General features: G+C 41.5%; 1 long non-coding RNA gene across 1 annotated transcript; it reads right to left on the bottom strand.

Moving 5' to 3' along the window:
• Positions 1-3,635: 3,635 nt before the first annotated feature.
• On the bottom strand, positions 3,636-10,361 carry LOC137323298 (uncharacterized). Its single transcript, XR_010963337.1, has 3 exons — positions 10,038-10,361; positions 9,348-9,403; positions 3,636-3,817 (listed from the first exon to the last, which is right to left on the bottom strand). It is a non-coding gene; the product is annotated as an uncharacterized lncRNA (long non-coding RNA).
• Positions 10,362-10,958: the final 597 nt, after the last annotated feature.

Genomic DNA, 10,958 nt, shown 5'->3' with positions numbered 1-10,958 from the left:
CAAATTGATAATGGCATGATGACGTCAACAGGGCATTTGGGATCTCATGAACGTTGGGTCCAATGGTCTATCTCCTTAAACAATTAAATTTAAGGATAGAGAAAGAAACAGTGAGAAGGAAATAGGGTGAATTAGAGTCAAATTAGATACAGAAAGAGAAATAAAGAGAGGGAAAGAATGACTGGATTAAGAGAGAGAGAAAAGCAGAGACAGTAAGAAAAAAATGTAAAAGTTATAATTTAAAAAACCTCTCGGAACAATTTATTACCTGCAGGAGTGAGACTCCACAGTTTCAATTGTTCACTTTCTGGGCCTCCAAGTTTGAGTTTCATGTCAGGACCATAAATTACGCCAGGGTCCTTACAACATGAAATAGCAGCCTTAAATATCTGATTCATGCATATTTACGGTGAAGATCCAACAATTTCTTGACACTCATGGGGAGATTGATGGTGAGCTCCCATTTTTGTGAGACTAACGGCGGAGTGGGGCAAACTGTCCAGCAATTTGTGGTAATTCGCTACTCACAGCTGATCTCTTCCTCGCCACAAATTGTTGGGTCTTTTACGCTTTAATAATGATGGGCGCCGTGAACTTGGCATTATTTTTCCAGCAACTTCTGGGCCATTAGATCAAACAGACAGTCACCATTCTTTGGCCGCCCCCAAAAAAAGCATCTGGCTAAGGTTTTACATGCACTGGGGAGTATTCTTTTGACACATACAAAGCATTTATGTTAATGCACATTTTGAAATCTTTTGTTTATTCCATGCTCTACTGTGATTTTCTATCTCTGGGGAAAAGAAGAGAAACAAAGCAAATGACATTAACCTCCTGGCATTTGTAAGTTACGTTTGCTAATGATGCACTTATTGCCAGATTACAGAGAAGTCCCCATTGATAAAACCAGCAGAGAGGCTTTCTTTAAACCTTTCTTTTAATTAGCAAGAGATGTAGGGCTAGAAATTCGGCCGTGTGGCACCCGCTTTTCAGGCGCTAAGCAGCCTCTTAAGATCCCAAAATGGCGTCCGGAATGCACACGCAAGTGTGTTGGACGCCAATTTGGTAAAACCATTTTGGCACTCAATGCTCCAGCCAATAAATTTTCTTAACCATGAATGGCTGAACATGCCTGTGACAGCCTGGAGGACCCCCCCCCCCCACCAGCACTATTTAAAGGGATCATGCAGGAGTTGCAGATTAGTGGCTGGATATATTGCTTCTTGCTGCTGGTACAATTGTACGTGTTCGTTGAAGCTTCCTATGCTTGGAAAGAATTGTTATAGTATATAAAGAGTGCTTTGGCAGGTCTTGCATTACTGTTAGTGTCATTTTCAACAGTGTGCTGAACAAGGTTCCTGGCAACCATAGGTGGCCTGCTAGGCTCCCGCTGGGCACAGAACATGACTGGGAGTGTGCAGAGAGGCCACGCAGAGCAGGTCAAGCTGTGAGGCGAGGGAGGAGGAGGCGCAGGGCAGTGAGCCGGAGGCCATATTCCATGAGGGCCTTCAGGGAACACCACTCTTACCTCAACATGAATGAAGATCAGTGCATCCGACAGCTGAGGTTCACCAAAGAGGCTGTGACGGAGATCTGTCAACTGTTGCAGGTACAACTGCAGCCTCAGAGCAGGGCAAGGGCAGCATCGCCTGTGGCTGTGAAGGTAACCGTGGTGCTGAACATTTACCGCTGTGGATCCTTTCAGGCCTCTGCTGGCGATTTGTGTAACACCTCACAGTTTGCAGTGCACTGCTGCTTAAGGGAAGTCACTGAGGCACTGTACAAGTGCACAAAAGGTTCACCACATTCCCTCTTGACAGAGAGAAGCAGAACGAACAAGCACGAGGGTTTGTTCACATCGCAGGCTTCCCCATGGTGCAGGGTGCCATTGACCACACGCATATAGCCATTCATGCTCCACATCTCAACTTGTCCATCTTTATGAACAGAAAGGGGTTCCATCCCTTCAATGTGCAGCTGGTGTGCAACCACACGCAGCACACCATGTAGATCAATGCCCACTACCCTGGCAGCAGTCATGACGCCGTCATTATGTGGCAGTCCAACATCCCAATTATCTTTGCACCTGCTTGGCAAGTCAAAGGCTGACTACTGGGTGACAAGGGTTATCCCCTCATGAGGTGGCTCATGACTCCAGTCAGGCACGCATGCACATGTGCAGAGCAGGCATATACTCCTACCATTTACCTCCACAGCCACTTCCTCTCACTGCCTCCGCAGCTGGTGTCTGGAGGGCCTCCTGCCACCCCACGGGTACAGATGGCTCTCTGTTCCTGCACTCCCTCCGCCAAGGCCTCCAGTGCACTGTCAGAGAACCTCGAGGCACATTCTCTTGCCGCTCCAGCCATTCTGCCTGTCATCCTGCACTGCTTCCATTGACAGTGTACCTCCCCTTTACCTAGTGCTGGCCACGCCACATATCGGGCTTCCTGCTGGTGCGTTCAGCCACTCAATGGCACGGGTAGTGCTGGCTGCATGTGGAAATCATGATAATGAGGATGCAGCACGAATCTCGCATGCTGCCTGCATCGGTAACACCGGGTGCGGGTTAATCGTGCACTACGACCCCGCATCTGGTATCGGGCCTTATTGAATTTAACTCCCATAATTTCAGGAAAAAAATAACCAGAACTTCTCAAATCAGGCATTTACTATTATTAGTCCCAATTCCCAGATATTTTTGGCATACAATTATAACTGCTGTTACTTGGAGTTATCAGTTTACATTCTTTCATTTATCTGTGTATGACAGCTGAAGTGGTGACAATGAGCAAGTACATACCAACATTTCCATACATCTTTGTTTAAGTACAATAATGATCTTGGATTTAGTAAGCTTCAGCCAACTCTGTACTTGTCACTACATAAAAGCATGTGCAATATATTTAGACTTATGTCATTATGCCAGTAAGTGCCTGAGGTGATGGTACTAGAAGCAGAAACCAATGTCACGATGGATGATTAATGCACCTTGACTTTAGCTGATAGCAGTTTCTTCCACTGCATTATGTAAGATCAATAGCAATTTTCCTGCATTTTACTTGAGTTATATTCAGACATGTTTTCATCCCCTATGTGCTTGCAAGACGTATTTATATGTTTTCACAAGGGGATACATTTTAAATATAGTTCACCAATGGTTAACCTCTGTGGCTGAGAACGACAAGATTGAGGTTTGTTCTGCCCATTATAATACTGTGTAGTCAGCACCCCAAGCTTAAAAATTAATTAGTTTTCGGGCTGCACAGTAAGAACAGTCAATTATCTCAACCACCTGCAAATATATGATTAGATATCTTACACTTCTTTCTGACACACAATAAATTAAACAGTCACAGTACTTTAACATTGAGGCCAATCACTAAGACTCTCCCATTCTTGTTGTCACTTTATTTGCACTTTATGACTGAAGATTTATGAGACATTCTATGACACATCTGATAAAAACAAATGTATGGCTTACTTTGTGCTCAAGTCTGGTTCACAAAGGCAGCTTTACCTCGATGACTTTGTAGAAGTGAGAGGATGTTTTGTGCAAGAAGTAATGAGTAATTTTAAAAAGAAAAATCTTCAGTACAGGACACCATAAAATATCAACATTTTATTAATCCAGTATGAATTGATAGCTTTAGGTCTGGAACACCTCATCAAGGAAACTGAGTGCAGAAAAGGTATCAGCTTTTTGCCTTCTAAAAGGATATAGAATTCAATGAGGCCATCCATTTAATTCGCTAGGCTTTAGCATGAGCATCAGTCACAGGTCGTATCTCACGTATCCTATCTTGAAACTATCTCACTGTAAACGAAAATATATAATGAACAGGATTTTTTATTGCAATTAACTTATACAATCTTTTTCAGACATTTCATTCAAAATAAGAATGCTTATTTACTTCCATCTGCTACTTCTGATCTTTCTCTGAATAACATCACAATTTCCTTTTGAGCTTCTGGACTTGAATTTGACATAAACATGTAAAAAACTAACAACTGATACCATGAAAAGAATCACAAACCAATGACTAATATAATGATCAGAATCACAACAATAAGGTCATATTAATAAAGTGAAAAAACGTTTTCAGCAAGACCAACAACCAAGAAGTTGTTTACTGAACAGGTGTCTCTGGTTGAGACTATTGTAGAATACTACAATTCTCCTGTACATTTACTTTTATTTCAGGAATCCTAAGACATGCTTTTCCCCTTATAGTACTATTGGAGTTTTTTTTCACAGCTGTTAAACATAAACCACCGTGGGACAGAGATGCAAGTGATTCTGTTGTGACAAAAAAAATGATAAACATTGCAGGAGCAGCTGAGGTGTTTCTCAGGCAATATCGGTGTCTCTCCTCAAGCACTCTTCATACCAGCCTTCTCCTTGTTACTGCCTGGTCTACCCTGTCAGTCCTTGATACTTTGCATAAGTGTGCTGGCACAATGCTCCCTCTTTCTTGTTGTGCCATTGTTGCTCCTCAGATGCATGCACATTCAGAATCACCATTGCAAGGTGATTAAAGATCACTAGGAATTACCATAAACCATCTAGACTTTTCTGCAAAATTCTGCTACTAGGTCGGCACATTGTGCAGAAACTCATGGGACTTGTCATGACAAAATACTTGCCCTAGAGATAGCAGATTAATTAACTCTCACCTGTGCCACTCGTTAAAGTTTCTGTAGTTTCAACTCTGTATTTCAAAGGGCCCATTACCAAGTGAATTTTGCTCTTTTTGTAAGTGGGTGAATTTCTGCCTACGTTCTCCTGCCTGTTTACATAGTTTTTCTGGGATTTCCATGGCTCTTCCACCGAAATTATGGTGGACAAGTAGGAGAACCTCCACGGAATTAATCCCCTATGTTTCTAAAGGGTCAACGGATTTTTTGGTTGAAAAAGAACTTGTTTCTAGACATAATTTTCTAGTTTGTCTGTAATCCTTACTCAATAATCACACTTGCTCTCTGTCCCAGCTTGCACCCTAAGCACTGGTCGACTGTGTAATCTCCCCTCCACCATTGGTGGCAGAGTCTTCAGATGCTAGATCCCTACCTTCTGGAACTTCCTCCCCAAATCTCTACCTTGTTCTCTCCCTTCCTTCTTTAATTGTGGTTTGAATTACTTCCTTTAACTTCTCCTATTTCTGCTTAGTGTGCACTGCTTGTCCTGTAAAGTGCCCTTGGACATTTTCTTTTACGTGTAAAGCACCATATAATTGTAATTTCTTGCACTAAATTATTAAAATTTAAAGTGACAGGTGCAATTCCTTACTTTTGTTAGGGATTTGCATTTGAAGTGATTTCATGCAATCATTTTTTTTTCATTAGACGGTGTCTGACGCATTACAAAGAATTACAAAGAATGTACAGCGCAGAAACAGGCCATTCGGCCCAATAGTTCCATGCCGTGTTTATGCTCCACGTGAGCCTCCTCCCACCCTTCTTCATCTAACCCTATCAACATTGCCTCCTAGCCCCTTCTCCCTCATGTGTTTATCTAACTTCCCCTTAAATGCATCTATGCTAGTCGCCTCAACTACACCTTGTGGTAGCGAGTTCCACGTTCTAACCACTCTCTGGGTAAAGAGGTTTCTTCTGAATTTCCTATTGGATTAGTTAGTGACTACCTTATATTTATGGCCCCCAGTTCTGGTCTCCTCCACAAGTGGAAACACCTTCTCTACGTCTACTCTATGAAACCCTTCCATAATCTTAAAGACCTCTATCAAGTCACCCCTCAGTCTTCTCTTCTCTAAAGAAAAGAACCCCAGCCTGCTCAATCTTTCCTGATAGGTATAACCTCTGAGTTCTGGTATCATCCTTGTAAATCTTTTTTGCACCTTTTCCAGTGCCTCTATATCCTTTTTATAATATGGAGACCAGAACTGTTCACAGTACTCTAAGTGTGGTCTAACCACTGTTCTATACATGTTTAATATAACTTCCCTGCTTTTCAATGTTATCCCTGTAGAAATGAACCCCGGTGCTTAGTTTTTTTTTATGGTCTTATTAAGCTGCATCACTACTTTTAGTGATTTGTGTATCTGTACTCCTAAATCCCTCTGCTCCTCTACCAAGTTTAGACTCTTATTTTCCAAGGAGTATGTGGCTTCCTTATTATTCCTACCAAAATGTACTATCTCACACTTAGCTATATGGAAATTCATTTGCCAATTACACACCCATTCTGCAAGTTTATTAATGCCTTCCTGTATTTTGTCGCAGTCCTCCTCAGTATTAATTATACTCCCAATTTGGTGTTGTCTACAAATTTTGAAATTGTACTTCCGATTCCCGAGTTTAAATCATTTATATAAATGGTGAGCATATAAATGGTGAGTGGTCCTAGCACTGATCCTTGTGGAACACCACTTCCCACCTTTTGCCAGTTTGAGTAACTACCTTTAACCCCTACTCTCTGTTTTCTGTTTTGTAGCCAGCTTGCTATCCATTCAGCTACTTGTCCCTTGACTTCACATGCTCTGACCTTAGCCAAGAGTCTACTATGCGGTACTTTATCAAAGGCCTTTTAAAAATCCAAATACATTACAGCGACTACATTGCCTTGTCTACACTTTCTGTTACTTCTTCAAATAATTTAATAAGGTTGATCAAGCATGACCTTCCCTTTTGAAATCCATGCTGACTACTCTTTATTATATTTTCGGTTTCTGGATGTGGCCCTATCCCTATCCTGATTTTTCTTTTACAGTTTCTAGAAGTTTACATCTTTGAGTAAAGATTCCATTATCTTTCTGACCACTGACATTAAGCTAATTGGTCTATAGTTCCCTGGACTTGTTCTACCTTCCTTTTTAAATATATCCCTTTTTAATATATTTCACATTAGCTGTCCCCCAGTCCTCTGGCACTATTGGCTATTCTAATGAATTTTTATACATATGTAATAGTGCCTCTGCTATCTCTTCCCTAACTTCTTTTAATATGCGCAAATGCAATCCATCCGGACCAGGGGTTTTGTCCTCTCTAAGTTTGATTAGTTTATCAATTTTCTCTATTCTTTCTATCTTAAATGTCTTTACATATTTTTGATGTCTTCTTCTAATGTCATGCCCACCATATTAGCCTCCCTGGTAAATACTGTGGCAAAGTAATTAATTAGTATTTCTGTCATTTCGCTGTCATTGTCTGTGCGTTTATCGTATGAATCACTTAGTGGCTCTATCCCTATCCTGATTTTTCTTTTGTTATTTGTATGTCTGTAGAATACTTTACTATTTCTTTTTATATTTCTTGATAATTTAATTTCATGGTTTCTTTTTGCCTTCCTAATTGTTTTTGTAACTTCTTTCCTAACCTTTTCATAGTCCCTTTTGTCATCCTCTCCTTTGTTGTCTATGTACTTAGTGTATGTCTTTTACTTTAGTTTCAATTTTTCTCTTATCTTTTTATTCATCCATGATGTATCATTACTGACTAGTTTGTTCTTGCTTTTTAGTGGGACATATTTCTCCTGGACTCTATTAATCACCGTTTTAATTATTTCCCACTGCTGTTCTATTTCTTTGTTTGTCAGTAAATTTTTCCAGTTTATTTTTTCTAGTTCCATTCTCGTCCCCTCAAAATCAGCTTTTTACCAATTTATTACTTTGGTATTTGTCTTACTTATGTCCTTCTCAATCTTTATCTTAAACCTTATTATGTTGTGATCGCTATTGCCAAGATGTTCCCCTATGCTTACTTCTCTTATTTGTTCTAGTTCATTTCCCATTATTAGATCCAGCAGTGCTTCCTCCCTTGTTGGGCTTTTTACATGCTGGGTGAGAAATGAGTCTTGCACACATTGTAAAAATTCCACTCCCTGTACCCCTTTACCTACCTTCTCCCATGATTATTTTCTATGCCCTTTACTCATTTCACCAATTTGCTTATATATTTCTTCCTCTACCTCCTTTCCACTATTAGGTGGTCTGTAGTATACCCCTATTAGCGTGATTGATCATTTTTTATCTTTTATTTCAATCCATATGGATTGTTTCTATCCTTCTGTTAGTTATATCTCTTTATTCAACTGCCATTATGTTATCCCTAAATAGTACAGCTACTCCACCCCCTTCTTTCTTCCCTATCCTTTCTGCTTAAGTTATAATCTATAATATTTAGTTGCCAGTCCTGTTCTTTATGTAGCTATGTTTCAGTTATTCCTACTACATCTGGTTCCTCGCTTTGGAGTATTGCCTCCAGTTCCTCCGGTTTAATTCAAACACTGTGTACATTGCTGTACAGGCAGTTTAAATCATCTTTAGTAGTTGTTCCTTTTACTTTTACACTTTTTACCTTATCATTTTTTTTATTTATCACTCCCACTGTGTTTATTTGGGTTATTTTATTGTTTCCCAGACCTGGAGTATTTATATTTTCTACAACACTGGCCTGGACTCTACTCTGGTCCCTATTTTTTACTCTTGTTTTATTTTTTTTACTAATATTTTTTGCCTGAACCCTCCCCCCCACCCCTTTATAGGTTTAAAGTCTTATTAACCACCCGATTTATCCTTTCCGCTAGGACCTTGGTCTCAGCCTGATTCAGGTGCAGCCCATCCCAACAGTACAGCTCCTTCCTGTCCCAGTACTGGTGCCAGTGTCCCATGAAAAGGAACCCCTCTTTCTCACACCAATCCTTCAGCCACGTGTCTACTTTCCTGATCTATTTCTCCCTGTGCCAATTCGCATGAGGCTCAGGTAATAATCCTGTGATTACTACCCTGGAGTATGTTGAAATTCATCATTTTATGAGTCTCCAAACCAAGCTACTGAGAAATCCACACAGGCAACATTTCTGTTTGCTCATTACAGAGTGCATATTCTCCCCATAGCAACAAAGTAAATGTATTTAAATCCAAACAGCCTAGGCACAGGTTGGTTAGAGCCAATGTTTTGGGACACCCATGTGTGAGTTAGGGTAGTCTAACCAGCCAAATCTGCACAGAACACTGGTATGCTATCTGCTGCTTGTTCAGCCAGGATCACTGTTAGAGCATTGACTGGCAGGATTATCTGAACCAGGCTGACTGGTCAACCATCAACTGTGTTCTGGACATCAGGGTCCTGATTTTCAAAGGAAATTGCGGGTGCGTTGGGGGCGGGGGCTGCGAAAATCGGGGAAATCCTGAGCGGGTGAGGAACCCGGCTCCAATCCGCTGATTTCCTGGTTCCCCACAGACGCGTCTGTGTGTGTGCGCTTCCCCCATGCGGAAGTCCCACCGGCAGTTAAAGACAGCGGGATGATAGTTAAAGATCCAAATGTACCTCATTGAAGTACTTAAGATACTTTATTTCTGACATAGGCCAAACGATTTTAAACTTACCTGGGCAGCTTTCCCACGGGTTCCGATTCACACCTGGTGAAACTGGGCACGAAGGGCTGGATCAATGAAAAATAAACAAAATAAATTAAATAAAAAACCATTACACAAAGTTAAAAAACAAAATAAACCTACCTTTCCATCCTGCTCCAATGTCCGGTGTCCCCCTCTCTGATGTCCCCCTCTCCCCCCGATGTCCCCCTCTCCGATGTCCCCCCTCCCCTCAGTGTCTCCCTCTCAGATGTCCCTCTCAGTTCCCCCGATGTCTCCCTTTCCGATGTCCCTCTCAGCCCCCAATGTCTCCCTCTCCAAACTCCCCCTCTCCCCCGATGTCCCTCTCTGATCTCCCCCTCTCCCCCCCCGATCTCCCCCTCTCCCCCCCCCCGATCTCCCCCTCTCCCCCAATCTTCCCCTCTCCCCCCCCCCACCTCGATCTTCAGTGCACTCTACTCTCTGTTCCAGCGCTGGATGACATCTCTCTCTCTCTCTCTCTTTCTCTCCCCCCACCACCCCCAATCAGGCTGGCTGCCGGGCAGGAAACCCAGAAACAAATGTAATCACGTCGCGATCGCATCGGAAAAGGTAAATTTTTTTATTCTGGTTTGTCACGCACACCTTCACACCCCCCCCCCCCGCACCGCTGCCATCCTATCACCATTTCAAAATTGAGCCCCGGGTATCAGATTACCAGACCCGCTATGGAGGTTTGACTTGGTTCCAATCTTCTGTCATAGTAGTACACTCTTGACTTCATCGGGATAATGCCAGCACAGATTTGATGGACCAAATGTTTTGTTTATGTGCTGCAACATTGTATGTTACCACATATAGGCTCATGTGCAATACCTCTTGCAATGGTTTTGGTTTCTTCAGCATTTCCATTGATGTTTACCAGATGTTTGTGCACTGCTGTCTTGGTTTTGAGGCAGGCGCATGTGGTTAAATGTGACCCAAAATAACCAGATGCAATTACTTGCAGAAAATTTCACTTTCAATTCCCAAACCATCCCCACCACATCACTTCAATGATGAAAGCTGATGACAGCTGAGATTTTGGCATGAGGCGATGCCACATATGTGTAGCTGATTTATGACAACATCTCACACCTAGCATTTCCCTAAAGTTGGCAGGCTTGTCTTCTTGGATAGATAATGATGGATGATGTGAGTGGAGGGGAAAGTTACAACAGGAAGATAAAAGCCGAACGTAAAGAAATATTTTTGAAGGGCAAAGCCCCAAAGTGCCGGACAACATCAAGGTTGAAAAGGAAAGAAGATGCATTTATCAAGATAAATAAGGAGTAGTGGTTAAGTGACAGTGCAATATATTTCAAGAATCTGTAGATTATAACAGTTTAAGAACACACAGTTAACATTTCTGTGTGCCAGTAAATATTATGCATATCTCTTTTGCAACAACCTTTCCTCATGCATATATATCTTTATGTAATGTATTGAAGGAGCATAAAGCAAAAAGTCCAGTGTAAGAAAAAGACCATTTGGCTCATTAACCACGCTCCATCAATCATCTGTGTATGATTATTCTATTATGGGCTTCCCGTTTCCCATCTGTTGTCTCTACTTTAAGAAACATGAAAATCAAGCAGTACTATT

The sequence above is a fragment of the Heptranchias perlo genome, chromosome 7 (genome assembly GCF_035084215.1).
Source record: "Heptranchias perlo isolate sHepPer1 chromosome 7, sHepPer1.hap1, whole genome shotgun sequence".
Taxonomy (NCBI): domain Eukaryota; kingdom Metazoa; phylum Chordata; class Chondrichthyes; order Hexanchiformes; family Hexanchidae; genus Heptranchias; species Heptranchias perlo.
The sequence above is the reverse complement of the archived record's forward strand: the minus strand, read 5'-3'. Positions and strand labels throughout refer to the sequence as shown.